The 21,618-nt window shown below is 41.7% G+C and overlaps 1 protein-coding gene across 2 annotated transcripts in view; it reads left to right on the top strand.

Moving 5' to 3' along the window:
- Positions 1 to 21,618, top strand: part of TRABD2B (TraB domain containing 2B) — a 444,269-nt gene that overhangs the window by 28,712 nt on the left and 393,939 nt on the right. The gene's annotated exons all lie outside the window — the stretch shown is intronic.

The raw sequence follows: 21,618 nt of genomic DNA, 5'->3' as shown, positions 1-21,618 counted from the left end.
CCTGTTGAGTAGGCTCAGTCCTCATAGGGCTGTTTTGGATTTGAGTCCGCTATTTGTATATGGGATGAAATCAGTAGCTCAGCTGGGATCAATGTCCATTTCCAAGAATCAAACATCTGCAGTGCAATACACCTACCTTAATACTCCATTTATTTTCATGGGTCTTGCAGTTTAACCACATTTGGTGGATTTTTTAAAAAAATCTTTTTTATCCAGTATGCTAAAGGGTCATTTACTTGGCATCATTAAATAGACTGGACTACCTCAGAAAAGTGCTTTAGGAGGGTTTTTTAAAATGAGAAAAAATGTATACATTTAAAAGGCATGTTGAATAGCTACTAATACAAATATATCTTGTGCATGATCCAGTGAGATCATGCCTGGTTGTAAGTAGAGCTTATGTACATAGCATTGATAGGCTTTTGCATGAAGATGTGGAGGATGGAGTGTAGTGATCACCAGCCTGCACCAACCTAATGCCCCTAGGCCAATGGGAGTTGTAATCCAAAACATATGGAGGGCAGCAGATTGATGAAAGCTGCCCTATACCATCCATTCATGTTCACATAAATGTTGTGTGTGAGAGATAAACACATCTGTAAGGGTAGTGATCTTGAATTGTTGTTGTTGTTACGTGCCTTCAAGTCGATTACGACTTATGGCAACCCTATGAATCAGCGACCTCCAAGAGCATCTGTCATGAACCACCATGTTCAGATGTTGTAAGTTCAGGTCTATGGCTTCCTTTATGGAATTAATCCATCTCTTGTTTGGCCTTCCTCTTTTTCTACTCCGTTCTGTTTTTCCCAGCATTATGGTCTTTTCTAGTGAATCGTGTCTTCTCATTATGTGTCCAAAGTATGATAACCTCAGTTTCATCATTTTAGCTTCTAGTGACAGTTCTGGTTTGATTTGTTCTAACACCCAATTATTTGTCTTTTTCGCAGTCCATGGTATGCGCAAAGCTCTCCTCCAACACCACATTTCAAATGAGTTGATTTTTCTCTTATCCCCTTTTTTCACTGTCCAACTTTCACATCCATACATAGAGATTGGGAATACCATGGTCTGAATGATCCTGACTTTAGCGTTCAGTGATACATCTTTGCATTTGAGGACCTTTTCTAGTTCTCTCATAGCTGCCCTTCCCAATCCTAGCCTTCTTCTGATTTCTTGACTATTGTCTCCATTTTGGTTAATGACTGTGCCAAGGTATTGATAAACCTTGACAAGTTCAATGTCCTCATTGTTGACTTTAAAGTTACATAAATCTTCTGTTGTCATTACTTTAGACTTTTTAATGTTCAGCTGTAGTCCTGCTTTTGTGCTTTCCTCCTTAACTTTCATCAGCATTCGTTTCAAATCATTACTGGTTTCTGCTAATAGTATGGCATCATCTGCTTATCTTAAATTATTGATATTTCTTCCTCCAGTATTCACACCTCCTTCATCTTGGTCCAATCCTTCTTTCCGTATGATATATTCTGCATACAGATTAAACAAATAGGGTGATAAAATACATCCCTGTCTCACACCATTTCCAATTGGGAACCAATCGGTTTCTCCATATTCTGTCCTTACAGTAGCCTCTTGTCCAGAGTATAGGTTGCGCATCAGGACAATCAGATGCTGTGGCACCCCCATTTCTTTTAAAGCATTCCATAGTTTTTCATGATCTACACAGTCAAAGGCTTTGCTGTAATCTATAAAGCACAGGGTGATTTTCTTCTGAAATTCCTTGGTCCATTCCATTATCCAACGTATGTTTGCGATATGATCTCTGGTGCCTCTTCCCTTTCTAAATCCAGCTTGGACATCTGGCATTTCTTGCTCCATATATGGCAAGAGCCTTTGTTGTAGAATCTTGAACATTACTTTACTTGCATGGGATATTAAGGTGATAGTTCGATGATTACTGCATTTCCTGGGATCCCCTTTCTTTGGAATTGGGATATATATTGAACGCTTCCAGTGTCTGGGCTATTGTTTAGTTTTCCATATTTCTTGACAATTTTTTGTCAAAATCTGGACAGATTCATTCTCAGTAGCTTGTAGCAACTCTATTGGTATGCCATCTGTTCCTGGTGATTTGTTTCTTCCAAGTATTTTAAGAGCAGCTTTGACCTCACATTCTAAAATTTCTGGTTCTTCATCATATGGTTCCTCCATGAATGAATGTGTCATCCTTGCATCTCTTTTATAGAGTTTTTCAGTGTATTGCTTCCATCTTCCTTTTATTTCGTGTTGGTCAGTCAGTGGATCTTGAATTAGGAGAATTAAATGTGCTTGTACAACACCTCCAGTATTGGCGTGTCATGATGAATCTGCACCAAGCTCCCACTGTGTAAAGAAGGTTTCCTTACCTGGTGTCTGACAAAGTCTGATCCAGGAAGCACCGGTAGCATGCTTCACATTGGCAAAAGTGACAGGTTGGCAAAGGTTAGTTATTTGGAAATAACTAAACCATGTTAGACCATTTGGGAAGGCGTACCACATTTCCTGTGTTGTGCAAAAGTTCCATATCAAGTTATATGAGACATTCTCACTGCAGACGTGTCCAGGAGAACATTTCCTATCTCAGTTCACTTCTTATCATGTGATGGATTTATTGCATTGAAAATCTGATAAGGACTAAGTGTTTTGCAAATCCTTTCTTGCCTATGGAAAATCAAGACTGAAAATCATGGGGTTTTCCCAAGACATCAGAGATGCTTCCATATCTAGTTCTAACATTACATGTTGCATGGAATATTTGTTACATTTTAAAAGGGAAATGAATGCATAGATTTATAGAGCCTCTAGGTTGCTTGCCATTTCTTCTACACGGTAGCCCTGATTCTTTCTTTCTTTCTTTCTTTCTTTCTTTCTTTCTTTCTTTCTTTCTTTCTTTCTTTCTTTCTTTCTTTCTTTCTTTCTTTTTCTTTCTTTCTTTCTTTCTTTCTTTCTTTCTTTCTTTCTTTCATTTATATACTGCCTCATAGCTGAAGTTCTCTGGGCTGTTTACAACAATTAAAAACATTAAAAACAAGTATACAAATTTAAAACCATACCGAATTAAAACCCATAAAAACCGATAGGCAAGTTAAAAACGTGCTATTCAAATGCTGTTAAAAATGCCTGGGTGAAGAGGAAAGTCTTGACCTGGTGCTGAAAAGATAACAGTGTTGGTGCCAGGCACACCTTGTCAGGGAGATCATTCCATAATTTGGGGGCCACCACTGAGAAGGCCCTCTTTCTTGTTGTATTTAACATCCTCCTGGAAAGTAGAGGCTGAACAGGCCCCGTAATGAAGGGGTACTTCTGTCTCTGTGTTATGATCAGCATGGTGATAATGTTTACATGATGATACAGGAAAAAAGAAATACTCCTATAGGCAGAAATTGTAACTTGCTTAGTGTATGGACATGTTATAGGTCCTGTTCATAGCCATGATTCATTAATAGCCTACCATTTCCTGCAATCCTATGCAATATTTGGAAGCAAATCCCATTGAGTTCAGTGGGTCTTACTCCCATATAAGTATTTATAGGACAGCAGCCCAAGCCTTCATTCAGTAGGATGGTGACAGTAAGCTACCCTTTTTGGCCTCACAAGGATGTTGTGGCTATAAATGCATTACAGATTGTGAGGTTCTCAGATAACAAAGTAATGGAGTCTTTATAAGCCCCTAAGATAGAAAGGGTTTGATCCTTGAACAGGATGTTAGAGCTGTGAAGAAATCCTCTCCTTTTTTTGCCTTTTAAGGTCAACAAGAAAGGAGAACTAGAATAAATGTTACAATTGGAAAAGCTGCTTATCAGCCCTTGTTTACCTCTTTATATCCTTGTCTCTATATGTGGGAATTGCAAATTCTGTTCTAGATACTCTGGCATACTGTAGTTTTCCTTGTTCCCTAGACCATGATATTGCAAATATATAATATATACATTTCTGTAGGAGTGCAAATGGTAGCCTATTAGGTTAAAAATATTTAGAAAATTATGAGATAGTATGGGGAGGGCAGGGTCCAGAATCTGGCTGCCCTTGGGAGCTGCATTCTTGCAGTTCTCCATCACTGCCTTAAAAGGCCCAGGACCCAGAAAAGCAAAGACATTTAATTTCACACCGATGTTGAAGCCTTGTATTAACCTAATTGGTTAAATGATAAATCTTTGACTGATTTTCAAGATACACTTTTAAAATGTCATTATTTGGGGTGGGGATGGCTGGGCTAGTCATAAACATTTTGGATTGGTGCTCCTAGTTTACCAATATAATCCTAATGCATTGCATAAAAACAAATATGGCTCTGCTCTTGCATGCAAATTAAACACAAACACCTATCCTGTTAACCTCAATAGGAGTTTAAGATTAGGGAATATAGATCATACACAGAGTACACCAACTAAAGTCCATTGATTTCAAGGAGTCCAGTTGGATACCACTCTATCGGTATATAATCATACAGTTATTTAACCAGAATAGAAATATGTATGTTTTAAAAAAGCATCCCATTGGCATCTCATGTACTCATCTCATGTTTGTGCATATATGTGCTTTGTAAGAAGACACATGTGAGAAAGCAGCTCACCGGCCATTTCATCTTAGCAACAAATACAACCCAGGAACTATAGAAGTTTCCCACCCCTATTCTAATTCATAATCCAGGAAAAGAAAAAGCATCTGTTGTGCCATAATTTTTGTTGGCAAGTCCCAGTTCAGTATCCATATATAATAAAAATTAAAATAGATGGGGTTATATACTAACTTTCATGGTACATCATTTGTAGAATTCATAAGTTTCAATTTGCTTGTGGAAGAGCACTTTCAGTGATTTAGGTTTTTGAAGCCATCAGATAAACCAAATTCTTTTTACAGCCATGAAGTCTAAACATCATTTGGCAAAACGGCACTTAATTGCTGGGTGATGATTGTGGTACTTGCTAAATGTATGACTGCCAAAGCTTGTTTTCCCATTGTATGCGTATTCCAACATCCTAAATACAGCTTGAACAATGCTGAACACAAGGGAATTTTGCTACTTTTGTATGGCATAAGAATTTAGAATCTCACTCCTGAGTTTAGGATGGGGGATGCCATTATATTGGGCTAACGTAATGCCCACAAAACATGACATTAGGCAGGCTTTGCATATAGCTAGGGTTAGGAAGCCAGGATAGAAGAGAAAGGGGGGGAATAAATAGGAGGATATTATTTTTGAAGAAACCCAAGTATTCTGCATACTGTTGCTTGAGCAGCCCCAAAGGACACTGATAGTTCTTGGTTTGTTTTCTGCAACCAAGCACATTTTATTTGCCTTTGATTTTTTTCACAGACATTTGCCTTTATAGGTGGTAACATGAGAATAGCGACGGAATATTTATTTTACATTAGGCGCATATAATGGTCTCACTATGCAGAGGATGCAAAGTCAGCAAAGAGAACGAGGAAAGCAAGAATGGAGAAACTGCAAATTTGCAGTTACTGGAAGTCTTTGTAGGCCCGTTCTGCATCTAATCTAGAATTTTAAAAAGAAGCAAAATAGTGGATTTTATTCCACCTAAGTAAGCATCTATCGGACAGATCGGTAACATGAGGAAATCTATGTTAGTTTATAAAAGCTGAAGAATTCATTCCATGAATGTAGCGTTTAAAATGTAAATAGGAATAAAACCCAGAGCCACCACCTACAAATTTCAGAGCTGCCTATTGACCTGAGTGAGGCCTCCAGTTTGTTCTTTATCCTGAGAGTTATGTGTGCATCAAATAATAGCTTTGATCAAATAATTGAAACTAAATTCTTAGTCATAGCATGCTAATGACACTTCTGCATAGGCTAATTTAGTTATGAGGGATGGGCCCTCCTTGTCCACATCCTAATGTCACCCAGTTGAAATGCACCACACAAAACTGGACACTCCTCTTGATTGCCTGATTTTAAAAAGTACAATCTATATTGAGGCAAATACAAGCAATTTTGTCCTCAAAGTATTTAGCAAGCATGTCACATCAGACCTCCAACTATTCCTTTCTCTCTCCAGAAGAGTAAAACTGGAGTAGGCCCCAGATTAACTGAAAAAGCTGCTCAAGATGGCTTTCTGATGACACAGTGGGGGAGAGGGGTATTGCTCTCGCCATAAAATGGGGTTATGACAATTTGGGGACTCTAGAAAATTGTGTATGCACCAAGGGACATATATACAAACTGTCAATTGGCACATGTGGTGATCTTTGAAAAGTATCATGAAGGAAGAGGGCACACAGAGGATCTAAACAAGAATAACTTTACTATAACTAATCATATACAGAGAACAAGGCCCACACCATGGTGCTGCTTGTAAGGCAGGCCTGGAATTGAAACTGCCACAGCCTGGGCCTGACTCAGCAGTTCCTGGTATGGCAAGCCTGCAGGGCCAATATACTACACCCTTCCCCCCTAGAGCTGATAGTCCTGAAGATACTTGGGACAAGCCCTGGTGCAGGTCAAGTCAAGTCAGGATGCAACCAATCAAGCAGAGTCATTAGTCGTCTGTTCATTAATAGCTCATCCGGGCTCCTTCCAGTTGTGGCACAAGGTGTGATGTGTTGTGTCAGGAGAAAACATGCAAGGCATCAGTCACAGTCACCTTCTACAATCTGTTTCAATGCATCCTTTGTTGTCCTGACCATCCTCTCGGCCTGGCCATTGGTTGCTGATGAAAAGGGGCTGAAGCGACATGCCAAATCAGTCCATTATCCAGGAATGTGTGGAATTCCGCAGATGTGAACTGGGCCCCATTGTCTGAGACAATGGTGTTTGGCAACCTATGTGTTGTGAAAAGCCTGCGTAAAATCTTGATAATATGAGATGTTATTGACAGTACCGGAACCATTTGGAGTATGAATCAACAACAATCAAGAAAGTTTGTCCCTGGAAGGGGTCTGCAAAGTCAATATGAAGCCATGACCATGGCATTTTTGTCGATTCCCATGGGTGCACTGGGGCATGTGGTGGAGCTGGTCTTGAAACCTGACACTTCTCACATCTCTTGATGCATTCTTCAATCTCGCTGTCCATCTTGGGCCACTATACATAGCTGTGCCCCAGAGCCTTCATTCGCACTATACCAGGGTGTCTGACATTTAGGGCCTCCAACACCCGATGTCTCAACACAGTAGGAATGACAACTCTATTTCTCCACAGGAGGCATCCCTTGTGCACTGATAGTTCATGTTGTTTGGATACAAATGGTCTGAATTTCTCCTCAAGCTCCCCTAATAGCCATCCCCTCCACACCCAGTTGAGAACACGGGCAAGAACTGAGTCCTTGGACAACACAGTGGCAATGGAGGGGTGGATCCGGTAACAACTCTAACAACAGCACTTCCAGCGAAGGGGTTTCATCAACCCCAGCAGAAGGGAGAGGAAGGCAGCTCAAAGCATCAATATGGGCAGTGCTCCTGCCAGGTCTATGTTGCAATGTGTAATCGTACGTGTTCAGGAAAACCACCCACTGCCACATGCGTGGAGATAATATTTGTGGCGTCTGCTGGTTATGGGCAAACAATCCCAATAATGGCTTGTGGTCAGTCGCAATAGTGAATGGTCAACCACAGACATAGTCATGGAATTTTTTTACACTAGCCACAATAGCCAGGGCCTTCTTATCAATTTGGGCATAATTCTTCTGTTGAAGACATTGTTCTGGAGTAGAAAGCGATAGGCACCTCACGAGAGTCCTCAAGTTGGTGGCTCGTGACAGCTCCAATACCATATGGAGATGCATCACATGTGAGAATAAAGGGCTTCCATTCATCATAGTGTACCAAGACACTGTCAGACGATAACAGGTGTTTTACATCACGGAAAGCCTTATCATGCCGGGCTGTCCTCTGCCATGCAGCATGCTTGTCAAGAAGGCGATGCAATGGTTCTGCCACTGTAGCCTTATGTTTCAAGAAGGTGTGATAGAAATTCAAGAGTCCCAAGAAGGCTTGGAGTTCCTGTTTATTACTGGGCACTGGAGCTTCATGAATTGCTTTAAATTTTTCCGGGGTAGGCCGAATGCCAGTGGCATCGATACTGTAGCCAAGGAATTGCATTTGGGAAACACCAAATATACATTTCTCATGCTTGACCCGGAGAGTAGCAACAGCAAAACGGTGCAGTACATCCCGCACACATGAGGCAAGTTCAGCAATGGAGTTGCCAGCAACCAAGACATCATCAAAATCCAGTATGGCATCTGGTACTCCTTTGAGAATGTCCTTCATTAAGCTCTGAAAAATTCCAGGGGCCGCTGAAACACCAAACTGGAGGCATTTTACTCTGAATGCTCCACAATGAGTGGTGATAGTCTGAGCATCAGCAGTAGCATCATCATCCACAGATACTTGCTGATAGGCCTGAGCCAGGTCAAACTTTGCAAAAACGTTTCCTTATGAAAGTGATGCCAGAAGATGACTCACCACTGGGATTGGATATGGCTGCTGATGCAGGGCTTTATTGATAGTGCACTTGTAGGCATCACAAACGTGGATGTAGCCAATGGCCTTCAACAGAGTGACAATGGGTGTCTCCCATGTAGGGTGTGTCACTGGCTCCAAGATGCCTTGCTCTATGAGGTGATCAAGTTCAGCATCAATCTTTGCTCGCAGTGCAAACGGAACATGATGGGGTTTCATACGGATGGGGGCCACAGTAGGATCCAAGAACAACGAAATAGGAGGCCCCTTATATTTCCCAAGACCTTTATCAAAAACAGCTTTGAAATCATTTAGGATGCTATCCCATAATGATACACCAGTCTGGTGGACCCTCATGAGAGCAATGCCCAATGGCTCAAACCAGTCTAAGCCAAGGAGACTGGTGTGATGCCCTTGAGCAACCAATAGCTATAAAGTTCCATGGAAAGTTTGGTAATGTACCTCAACTTCACAGACACCCTTTATTGGAACCTGATTTTCCTGGTAATCGTAAGTTTGGAGTGGAAAGGGACAATTTGTGAGCCCCACAAGGAAATATTTGCTGGTAGGTTTCCGATGAGATGATAGTATAACTGAGCCTGAATCAACTTCCATGGTGCATGGAGTGCCCTGAATGGTGACTGTCACCTTTAGCTTCCTCACATTGGTGGAGTACTGCAACCCTGGCTTAATTAATCACCTCTTCTGCGTTGTCATATGTGGAAAACTTCTGTACAGTGTATGTGGTACTGCTTTGTGTCCTTGATGGTGTTTTCCTTTCCACTGCACTTCTGGGGTCAGCTGCTTCCACTTTGGCTTGGCATACTTGCCTAATATGCCGAACTTTTTGACAACACTGACACTGTGCACCTCTGAAATGGCAGGCACACTGTTCATAGGATCCGCCACAGCTCTTACATTTCACTGGAGAAACTTCTCTGGATTTCAGAGGCCCTGCAGCGCCTATTCTGGTTGATGAGCATTTGTACTGCAGCCTGTGGATCTCTAGAAGTTGTTGATTTGAATCTTTAGCCATCTGAGTTTCTGAACAGGGTGAGTTTCTTGCCAAGTGTACTTCTCGGGCGCTTGCTGCTGCTGCTTCTGTAGCCAGAGCTTCCTCTAATTCATTCTTGAACATGAGCTGTCCTTTTGCAAACAGATGCTTTTGCAGGCCCTCATCATGCAACCCACAGACCAGGCGATCACGCAGCATCTCCTCAAGGTTTGGGAAATTGCAGTGTTTCGCCATGCATCTAAGTTCAGCAACATACAGTGACACACTCTCTGTTGGGCCCTGATTTTGTTTGTAGAAAGAATGACGTTGTGCTATTTCAGACAGTTTTGGAGAGAAATGTCCTTGTAAAGCATTCAGGATATCCTCATAAGATGCATTAGCAAGTTTTGCTGGTGCTATGAGGGCCTGGGCTAGGTCAAAGGTGTCCAGCCCACAGACACTGAGTAACACAGCACACTTCTTCTCTGACTCTGTAATGTCATTTGCTGCCAAGTAAAACTCTAGCCTGGCTGCATAACTTTCCCACTTGCTGGGACATGCAGGGTTAAATTCTTCAAGATGCCCTTGGGTGGCCATATTCCACAAGATACACACTGACCTGGAGTGCTTTGCAGTGGTTTCCATATGGCCCAAGCTGATGTCCTAATCCAGTCTAAGGAGAAATGTTCTCTCCCTTTCAGCCTCTAGTGCATGAAGGAAACACACTGTGTTTCTCAGTAGATCCCATCCTTGTCACCAGTGAAAAGTACTGTATCATGAAGGAAGAGGCCACAGAGAGGATCTAAACAACTAGAACTTTACTATACCTAATCATATACAGAGAACAAGGCCCACAACATGGTACTGCTTGTAAGGCAAGCCTGGAACTGAAACTGCCACAGCCTGGGGCTGACTCAGCAGTTCCTGGTATGGCAAGCCTGCAGGGCCAATACACTACAATCTCCATGTGGGTTGCCTACAAGTTTTGTACATCAGGACTATGGAGTATATTTCAGTCTAAGGACTGTATTCCTTGCACCAAACCTGGTGCCAAACTTTCCACAGATCACACATTTGTAATGGGTGAGGCAAGGGTCAAAAGTGAGTGGAGCAATGGGTGCAACTTGTACCTTTGTACAGAACAGTAGGCTACATTCCAACCACACAAAAATCAGAGGTTTTCTACACACCCCTTTCCACTCTTCATGAAGGCAAGCAAGAGGCATTTTCACACTTCTTCCAGGACACATGCCAGCTGGGAAAAAAGCACTCCAGGAGAACACAGAGGAGCTGTAGCATCCGCCTTCTGGTGAGGAGTAGTAGCCTGGGAAGTGGGTGGTAGGCCTAGGAAGGCCATTGCCTAGGAAGAGTCCTGAGGACCAGATAGAGAGGCCTGGAGGGCCACATTTGGCCCCCAAGCTTGAGGTTTCACACCTAAGTGGAGAATCCTTGAGATGTAAAGCAGCCTTAGGATGGTTTATGACTCAAGCTGTTCGTATGACACTTGGATAGTAGGGATTGGTTGCTTATACTGGTGTGACTCCTTTGGCTTTAATGGCATTTACTAGTTCTAGGCATTACTGAGTAATGCTTTTAAGTCTCTGAGGAGGGAAGGGAGGCACAAAATGAGGTTAGTTTATGCTAAAATGATCCCCTACCTTGTCTTTCCTAAGTGACAGAACTACAAATGCAAGTTACAGAAAATGGAAAGAAAAGGTGGGAGAGCCTCTCGTCTAGAGAACATATTGGTGGAAAAATTGGCTTCCAGTGATGCGTCATGTGTCAGACTTTTTCCACAATACCGTCTGCTTCATACTGTGCTGTGCATTTAGAGTACTAACATTCTGCTGGCACAGAGAAATGTGAGTCCCAGTTATATTTTTCTTCCATAGCTAGCTTAAGTTCCTCAGCAATGAACCCCCCCTTGATTATTTCAATGCAGGTGCCAGTGCAGGGGGATTTGTTTGAAACTATTTCTGTATAATTGACATCCTCTGCTCAACAAGAGAGACATGTCGAAGCCATCTGGACTTGTAATAGAATCCACAAATATCATCATCATCATCAACAACAACAACAATAATAATTTTCTGCTCTATTCCCATTCAAACGAAACTGAGGTCCTGGACGAAGGATGTTGATTGGAATCTTTCTCCATTCAATTCTTGCTGTAGCAGAGTGCCCGCTGCAAAGTCTTGTCATTCATACAAATGCTTGCCCTGGGACAACAATCCCACTTCTACTACTTGTGATTTGTTTACTTGTTCCAGCCAAGTAGCTTGAAGTGACTTGAAAGAGAGTCAACAGCTCTTGGCATGAGCAAGAGTTCATGACGTCCACCAGTCTGTAAACAACAGCTGGATTGTTATTGTTGGTACACAGGAGCCTCTTCAGATGTTCTAGTGGTGCTCCCACAAGCTAAGTGGACATGCATAGATCAGGCAGATAGGACTGTGATGGCAATCTCTGCCACTGCCTTATCCAGTTCCTTGTTCTGGGGTCCCCAGTGTGGTGCTCACACACGTCCCCTTCAGACCATGTCCTTTGGCAACCACCAAAGGCCCATGCCCCTCCCAATTTTTAAAATTTAATTTAGGGCTTTCCTCCCCCCCCCCTTTGGGGGGTTGTTTGGTTGAGGGGTAGCCTGTTTTGCAAGGGATGTTACCTGCTTTTTCTGTATTTTATTTGTTTTGGATAAGCGTGTAGGTATTTTGCCTGTTGTTGCATTCTGAGCATTTTTTCTTCTGTAAAATTGGTAATTTGGGGTGCCCATGGCAGTTTCCTAGATTTCCATATGTGCTTTGGGCCACAAAAGATCTTTCTATAATGTTCCTACACATATACACACCTCTCTGTGTACTCAGAGGTGCTAGTGCACATATAAGTGATAGCTTGTATACATGTCAGCAGGGCCTTTTTTGTGACAGCACTCACTGGTATGGAGTACCGGCACCTCTTTTTTTCTTGCCCATGCCAGCCATTTTGTGCTGGCACTTATTGGCACCTATGGTACTTTTATCAAGGCACCAGCACCTCATTTTTTTTAACAAAAACGCACGGCATGTAAGTATATTGCAAAGAAGTGAAGGGACAGAACCTGCTGCCACAATGCTACCACCATCTTGTGCATATTCACTGGGTGTAGAGGACCTGAAAAGGGCTAAATGTGTGGCTCTCATACCTTGGATTTCCTCTGGTGTGCCAAATTTTGATTTTTAAAATGTTTAATAATACTAGCTTCATGAGTTAGGGTGGGTAGATTGAGATGGAAACTGGTATGTCAGAGATAAACCTGGAAAAATATGGTAGGTTATGCTGAAGCTGCATATGTGTGTAACCAGGAGTGCCTCGCCCAGAGGGACACAGCTATAACAATAACTTCATGGCAGCAGTGCGGCTGCCACTTACCAGGGGGAGGAAGGAGAGGGAGAAGCAAGGTGACGGGGAGTCAGAGCTGTGTGGATGCATTGGTGGAACCAATCCAGCACTTCCACCAGTGCATCCTTGCAGGCCTGCCTCTCCCCTGCCAGTAAGTGGCAGCAATGCTGCTGCCAGGAGGCTATGGCTACGGGCCAACTCTGTCCCACTTGGTGAGCTGCTCCTGTGTGTATCCCAGCAGTTCTAGGCCTGGTGTCAATAGCAAAACACACACAAATGACTATGCTGCCCAACCCGCTAGACTAGCTCTGAAGTTTCATGGCTTTTCTGAGCCCAGTACTGGTCACCTGCCAAAATGCAGTTCTGCGGGTTGGGCAACATAGTAAAGAAAGTTTGGCTCCCCTAGTCATAGATACAGGTCGGGGCTGGCACCAGAGGGTGGCTGAGGGCTCCTACGGTCCAAAGGAGCCCCTGACGGGTCCCTCCTTAGGATGGGAGGGTGGCACTCCTGTTTTATGATCTGCAGCAGCATCGGGCCCTGCAACCCAACTCTCCTGCAGATCACGGAGAGGAAGCTCCAAGCCTCCTCCCCCCAAATACAGACAACATGGGCTTCAGTAAGCCTAACTGCATGCCCCACCTACCTCTCCCATCAGTATGAATGTCTGTATGCTGTGTACGCATGCCTGCCATCATCCAAGATGGTGGTGGTGGGGCTTCTCTAAGGGGCTGATGCCTCTGACACCATCTTGGTTGATGGCAGGCATGCGAGCTACACATCATGAGAGGTAGGTGGGGCATGCAGGTGGGCTTATTAGCCCCACGCTGCCTGTATAGTGGGGTGTTGGGCTATGGTGCTGCAGGCCCAAGGCAGGCTGGTGCCCGAGGGCCCAGTCATGTCTTGTGCTGGCCCTGATACAGGTTGTTATTTCAGAATAGCGATATCTGAATCTAAACAAGACTGTAACTGAGTCTACAGAACTGTTTAAAAAGCAATATGCAATAGGGAAGCCTGTGTAGTTCTTACGTAGCAGGGGGATGTATAATTAATCAGGTCAGGGTAGGGTTGGGGAATAACCTCCAGCTACTCCTTGTCTGAGAAAAGGACTGAAAGGGTCCCACAGAAAGGAGCACACTTGGATTTGTGATGCTGTCTGGGGTTTGCATTTCAGGTTTGGTGGTGGTGGTGCTAACTGTTGACTTTTCCTCCTTTTTTTCCATCTCACAGTGTGAGTCCAAAATGAGGTTTTTCTTTATTAAATCAAGTGACTTGGCTGTGAAAAGGGACATATTGCAAGGGATATAACTCACTCTCAGTTTCAAAGGCATTCATTGCGTTCTTAGTGAAGCAGTTTAGCAGAGTGACCAGAGAGACTGAAGACTTATATGTGTGCAGCTGAAACTCTGCCTCGAGAAATTTAATAATTTTAACTGGCCTTCCTTCTAGTTTTCATCTTTGTAATGGAACATCACATGCTGCTTTTTCAAATGTCCTATTTTTATCATAACAAGCCCTTCTGAAAAATAAATGTACTACTTTGATTGCTTGGTTGTATCCTTTAATTTGATGGGCCAAGGTGGTGTTGAATGTTCAGGCTCTGGAGAGAGTTATGGCTCCTGAATCCATTAAAAAAAAGACTACTGGGAGATATAAACTGGAGATTCTGAAATTCACCTCCAGGAGTTTGGGGAATATTTTTATGTCCTCCTAACACTTCACCCAAGCTTTGCAAATATTTTGCACCTCTTGGACATTTTGAGGGTCTGTGGATGGAACTGTTTTGTGTCCTGTTACTGCCTAGGGCAGGCTGGGGAAGCCTGTGGCACTTCAGAAGTCACTGGACTACAACTTCCATCACCCCCTGACCATTGGCTGTGTTGGCTGGGAATGATGGGAGTTGTAGTTCAGTAAGAACTGGAGGACTAAATGTTCCCCATCCCTAGCCTTGAGTATTCCCTTAGCTCAGGGTCTATTGTCACTGTGCTGCTTGGTGGTTCCAGAAGTGACATGTTAGCACTGCTCATGCTATCAAAGCGGATCTGTTCAGTGTGTGATGTGGAAGGAGAGGGATCACAGCAGGAGGACCTGTCTATGTGGGTTGAGTAGATTGTTAGAACAGCCCCTGTGCATGTGCCAAATGTATGCATTGAGGTTCTGGATGTGATCAAATATGCTGCAAAACTCCTGGTCACATAGACAAGGCTGTGCGCATGCAGTTGGGCCTGCAGCCACAATCCCTCCTCCCCGTGACTGCTCAGTATACCACCAAGCATATGGTTGTGTGTGACCTTATAAATGAATATGGGATGATTAAGTGCATGTGATCCCACTACCACCCTCCACTCATTCATATAATATCTGGAAAAGGCTTGAGTGGATTCTTGCGGTGAGCTTCTGCCAGGCTCAGGGTTTGTGGGGCATTATTATTATCTGCATGAAGTGGGCTGATCCGTTAGTAGTAATTGAACATTTAATTCCATTTTGTAATTGAGTCAATTCAAGGCTGAGACTACATGCCTTTTTACATCCTGTCCAGCCCTATATCTTTAACATCCTATGAATTAGAGTAAAAAACTGCAAGCTTTTTCTATGATGCTTGTCCAGTTGTGTATAGCATGTGCTTGTGTAGCTGAAATTTCTGATCGAAATTAATTGCTGCAATCCAGTGGATGTTGGCTCTCGCTGCAGAATGTCAATTTGCATTTCTCACTGCTATGCAATGCTTTTTTCCTCTTGCTACATGCTGCTGTGTAGCATCTATTTGCAACTGCCGCCTCTCTAATGCCCTTGGCTTGGTAAATGTCAAAACAAGTGTGTGAGCTGTCTTTTTTTTGTTTATGAAGGCATTGCGTGGCAGGAACCAATGGCATAGCTGCTGCGTTAATTTTTGAAAGGACAATAGGGCACTTTTTAAACAGATTCAAATATTTGTGTTAGCAACATTTATTGCCTAGTCTTACTCTCGTTTTACATGTCTGTTTTTATTTCTTTTATAAATGCTCATGAAGTTTGTGAAGAGAAGTGAACTGTGTGTGTGTTATGTGCCTTCAAGGTTTACATTAGTTCTGTATCTGCCGTATCTAGATGATTATGCCACACCAGCTTCCTGGTCTGATTTGGGGCTCAATAGAAGGAAGGGAACAGGAAATTGCTGTGTGGAATTGACCATTTTCTGCATTGCCTCATTGACTAGTGCAACAGTACAGTTGCCTGAGCATAGACATGCCTACCTGTTCTATTTTAATGATGCTATCATCAAACCTCTGGACAGCCTCTGAGACTGAAATGTGTATGCCAAGGCACAAATAAATAATGGATCCATATCTTTGATATCAACAGCGTAACTCTGAGAACCATACAAAACTTTTTTTTTACAGATATAAGAGGGCAAGTAGCCCTTCCTACTCCATTCCAGTAGGAGCAACTCCTTTAAAATTTGGTGGGAACAACTTTGGGAGCAAAAGCAAGTCTACCACTTGCCCCACAGTAGTATCTTGCGATTTGTTGAAGCTTTTACCTTGTAAAAATCATTTGGTTCCAAATGTTTGTTGTGGACCACTACTGTTTTTGAGGTGACCAGACAATCCTCTGTTTCCTACACCCCTTCCTACTGCACCTACACTCACCATGGAGACATTCATTCATTCATTCATTTATATCCTGCCCTTCCTCCCAGTAGGAGCCCAGACATAAAACTGTATTGCTTGTCCACATCAGCTGTGTTGTTTTAGTGCCATCTTCAGTGCTAACAAGGCTGGAGGTGGGGGTTGCAAGTTTTTAATGTGATCTGGGAAGCCAGACAATTATTAATTATTTTCATACATTCTTCATGCTTACAATTAACACACATGAGGTGTGTGTGTACAGCAGGGCAGGCTCTGTCCCTGGTCTGTGTGAATGCATGGTAAGATCTGGGGAAAACAAAACAAAAGCCACATGTGGAATTGTACAACTCTGTTTCTCACTCTCTGTGCACGCAGGAACACTACTCGTCTAGGAATGCTGCACACATACACACACACCCCTATGTACATCCATTGGCCAATGGACCCGCAGAGAATGTCTGAAAAGGTTGATGAGCTTAGAAAGGAACTGAGAAATGTGGATTAGACTGCATGAAAATGCAAATAACTTCGAGAAATAGAACATTCATGTACTATTTTGCATAAAATTAGAACAGAAGATTTCAATATGCTTCAAGTGTTAAACATGATGTTTGGTTTGGCTGGGTGTTGTGTTATGGGTATAGTGGGTGGGAATGGTTCAGAGTGAGGTTTGTGTATGGAGGGTGGGTGCCCTCTACCACAGTGAATTTGTTTTGTTGTTAATGATGTTTTATATGTGGAATGTTTAGTGTATCTTGTATTTGATTTTTTTCCTTGTAATTTTTTTTTGTTATAAGACTGTTTTATTTTCCTATTAATTATGCTGCTTTAAACATTGGTCGTTATTGTATTTTTCCTCTTTGATTTTCATTTGCAATGTTTTATTTTGATATTTTGTAATGTTTTATTTGATGTTTTGAGATGGGGTATAAACTGCTTAGAGATTTGTTTATTTCTTTTGGAAATGTAAAGCAGGGTAGAAACATTTTTTTAAAATAAGAAATAAAAATGTTTTTCATATACTATTGACTTTAAGCATAGGCATGCCCTATGCCAAAGGATTGTTAGTTTAGTATAGAATAAATCTATTAAGGACTATTAACTGAAATCATCTTGATGAGAATATTGAGAAAAATTAAATCTTTGGTAATAATTGTCAAGAACTGGACTGTTCAGACTCATCTGCTGTGCATGGTTTCAAACTATATAAACTATACACACACTGTTGATAAAGTCTATAAATATGATTTAGTGATGGGGTAACCTGTGCTAGAACTCTTCATACTATTATGCCTTTATGTTAATTAAGAAGTGATGTGCATTCAAAAGCCATTTTAATACTACAGTAACCCTTAAGGCACAAGTTATTTCATATATTATGGCAACTCCTGCTAACACTTCTGGAGAAGACCAAAGGATTTTGTGACCTAGTACATGCAGTGCTTGCATTTAAGGCTAAGTAGTGTTTAAAACCAATTAGTAAATCAAATCAAAATATAATATGATGCTTGAGGATTACAGCCTAAAAACTGTTTTTGTAGACTGCATGCTCCTTTTTAGAATCTACAGGAGCAGCAGCCAAAATTGTAAAAAACAGTGGTTGAATTTAATTGTAAGAAGGAGAGAAAAGAGAGCCCATAGTGGCCAAGAGAGTCTCATCAGAAATTTCCCCAAATACAGTGCCTAATAGTGCTGTTCAGGATACAACCTTGGAAGGAAACCATTTGGGAAAGGATCTTGCATTAACAAAAACAGATTACAAAGCCACAGATTTCATAAGTGGCTTCTAGAAGCTGAGCTGACATCTTGTGACAGACAGCTGAGCTGTGTAGTGTACAGTGTTGTACTATATTGTTTCATTTAATATAAATAAATGTTGGTGTCTACAGACCTGGCCAGGCCAGATAACTTCAAAAGCCAGGACATTCATTTCCTGTGGCCAGCCACCCCTTCTCTAAAATAGCATCCTGGCCAACTGTGGAAGTGGAGCGAGTTCAGTGAAGGAGCGGTCAGTCACATGTGAATGGCAGGTTTGTAAGAAAATTGTCAGGTAACACTAAAATAGTTGCTTTCTGGACCTCTGACTTGCTTACCTCCAAACATGTTGATAGCGTGCGTTAGAATTTCAATAGTGAACTCATTCATCCAAATATCATGCTCACAAAGCCTGGAATGCTGACTGACTCTGCATGCGTACATAGAAAACCAGGTGGAGGGAGAATGGAATGGAATATTATGGAGGAGGGCATAGCTGGCTGGATGAAGCCTTGACCAGCAATACTCCATGTTGCAACATTTTGTTGCAGGATCCTCTTGTAGGAGTCTAAAGCATATCAGCTCTCTTTAAGTGGAGGATTGTGCTGTGTCTCCAGTGCACCTCATAACATGTGAAGATGCCATGATGCTAACTGTTTGATACATGTTCATGAGTGGAATTTTTGGATATGGTACTGTGTTCTGGTGTGAAAGGTCACCCTGCAGTGTATTGAAAGAAAGTTCTCCTCCTTATAAAGTGTTCATGTTAGAGCTGGACTAGAGAGATATACAGCTCTTTACAGTAGACAGATGAGTCTACAAGACTGAACATTTGCCTCTCGTTCCCAAAAGAATATAACGTACCAACGTTCAAAATACATGTTAAGAAATAGTTTAGTGGTTTGTAATTGAACCATGTGCCCTGAAATGGACTTCTTGAAGTGGTTATTAGACAACACATCACATGATTGACTGATAGTATACCATATGCTATGAGCACTTTGCTTCTTAGTCTAACATCACTTTATTATCACCTTACTTATTTTCCAGTGCTTTGTCTAGTACAGGTCTCTGTCATAAGGACTGGCTATTACTAAATGATACCGTAGAAACATACATGGACTTATAACAGCATTGTCTGTTTCTTTTCCCCTTAAATAAACTTAGATTAACAATTGGCAGGTTAATGGTTTTAAAAACGCAAGTACCCTTTGTTTTTATGTTTAACATCTGTTTTTGTAATAATAAAACTAAATACAATGTATCCATTTAAAACAAAATGTATTCCTCTATACTAAACAGAATGAAAACTAATGGCAAAGCAGTGTAAGATGACAAAAAAAGAATGCTGTAAACATTAGAACATTAAAAAATCCAAAAGGTGTGAATCTGAAATTAATGTTAGCTCTGGACTGAAATCTCTAGATGTATATACAAAATGTAAACATTTATATGTATCTTGGCTTGAAGCTGCTACCTGAAGGCTAATTCATAGATTACAAATTGCAACCTCTTACGACAGAAGGATATCAAACAGAAAACAACTTGAAAAGGGGCAAACAAAGAGGAGTATTAACCTTTCCATTTACCTGAAGTGATGCTTTATGGAAAACTTTGGGTCTTTTTTGGTATTTGAAAGAGCTGGGAGCTTGTAGGTGTTTTGGATATCTGTTTTCATAACTACTTTATCTAGTATTGCCTCAAGCATTCCACATGAACATTGATCTGGTGGTCAAAAAGCCTGCTGTTGTAAGATTATTTTCCCTGAAAATATCTGAGATTTTTGTCTTCTAGTTCCAGATGTTACTCATATTGTCTTGCCTTTGGCTAACTTTCATACTTTATCCACTCTTGTGTTAGGAGCAACCAGTTCAATTTAAAACTGGGGGTGGAAGGGGGGGGGAAGACAGTCTTTTCCAATCTATGAGCAAGATTTCAGAAAGAGGTTTTTAAAGAATTAGGCAGTGTAATATCAATAATTGATACTTGCAGTTTGAGATTGGCATACCTGCAGTGAAAATCTAAGAGATGGCCATGTGGATTTAATTCAGGGAGCCAGATGTGCGATTTCTGCATCTCTGATCCCCACAATACAAATGTGAAGAGTCCTTTATCCTATGGTATCTTTCCACGATAGGTGTGTATGGGGAAAGCACTATTGTACATTTTTCAGTAGGGCACTGTAAGATACTGTCTGGTGGTCTTGGTGAAATACATGTGGCTATGATGAACACAGTCTCTTGAACAGGATCTCTAACAGTGTACTGCTGAACAAGAATGCACTTGGAAAGTTGTGACATCATACTCTGCTCTCACTGCCAGTCTCCATAGAGGAGAAACCACAAAGGGTTTTGCCAGCTCAGAACTAACCTAGAATGAACTGTCTGTGCATGCAATTGACCTTTCCAGAAGTGACTATGTGCCAATTGCCCAGTTCCCATCAAGATTATAGAGTGAGGTAGTTTTTTAAAAACGTGTATCTTAAAATTCAGTATAACTGGGATATAACTGCCAGTATAACAGGCAGAGTTCTGTGTGAGCAAGAGTTTAGGGACCTTGCTTCTACATTCAGCAAAATCAAGTGATAACGCTTTTCTGGAGATTTGAACTTCTTTGCCATGGAGCAAAAAACCTCCTTGTATGTATGAAACTATGTTGAACTCCGCACTAGTTTCCTACATACAAGGAGGTTTTTTGCTCCATGGTGAACTCTGCACTAGTCTTCTCCACCTGACATGCTATTTTTTATGTGCACTGAGCTATTTTTATGAAGTTATGCAACCTCCCACCTGTTACCCAAGTGATGCAATTCCAGAAAAAGCTTCTCACACTCACTTGGTTCTGCTGAGTGAATAAACCAGGCCTTTATCCTTTAATTTTGAAGATGCTGTTCATAAAAATCATGGCTGTGATTTAGCTGCTTGAAAACAGCCAGCTAGCATGCAGTAGGTACCAGCAGGGGCCAAACTGCAACAAATATGATATTTATAGAGATCTCTGTGAGTGGCATTTGTCTTTTATTTATTTATTTATTTATTATTTCAATTTATATACCGCCCTTAGCGAAATAGCTCTCAGGGCGGTGAACAAACAAAATAAAATACAATATATCATAATAAAAATACAAAAACATATACAAACAACGAAAAGCACAACAAAAACAAAATAAATACTACAAAAATTAAAATACAGATTAAAAGATTAAAAAAGTTAAGAAGATTAAAATGCCTGGGAGCATAAAAAGGTCTTTACCTGGCGCCGAAAAGATGGAAGTGTAGGCGCCAGGCGTACCTCTTCGGGGAGGCTGTTCCACAACTCAGGGGCCACCACAGAAAAGGCCCTAGATCTCGTAACCACCCTCCGGGCTTGCCGATGGGTTGGTACCCGGAGGAGGGCCTTAGATTCTGAACGAAGTGAACGGGTAGGTTCATAGCGAGAGAGGCGTTCCACAAGGTATTGAG

The sequence above is a fragment of the Rhineura floridana genome, chromosome 6 (genome assembly GCF_030035675.1).
Source record: "Rhineura floridana isolate rRhiFlo1 chromosome 6, rRhiFlo1.hap2, whole genome shotgun sequence".
NCBI lineage: Eukaryota > Metazoa > Chordata > Lepidosauria > Squamata > Rhineuridae > Rhineura > Rhineura floridana.
This window is presented reverse-complemented; position numbering and strand designations above follow the sequence as displayed.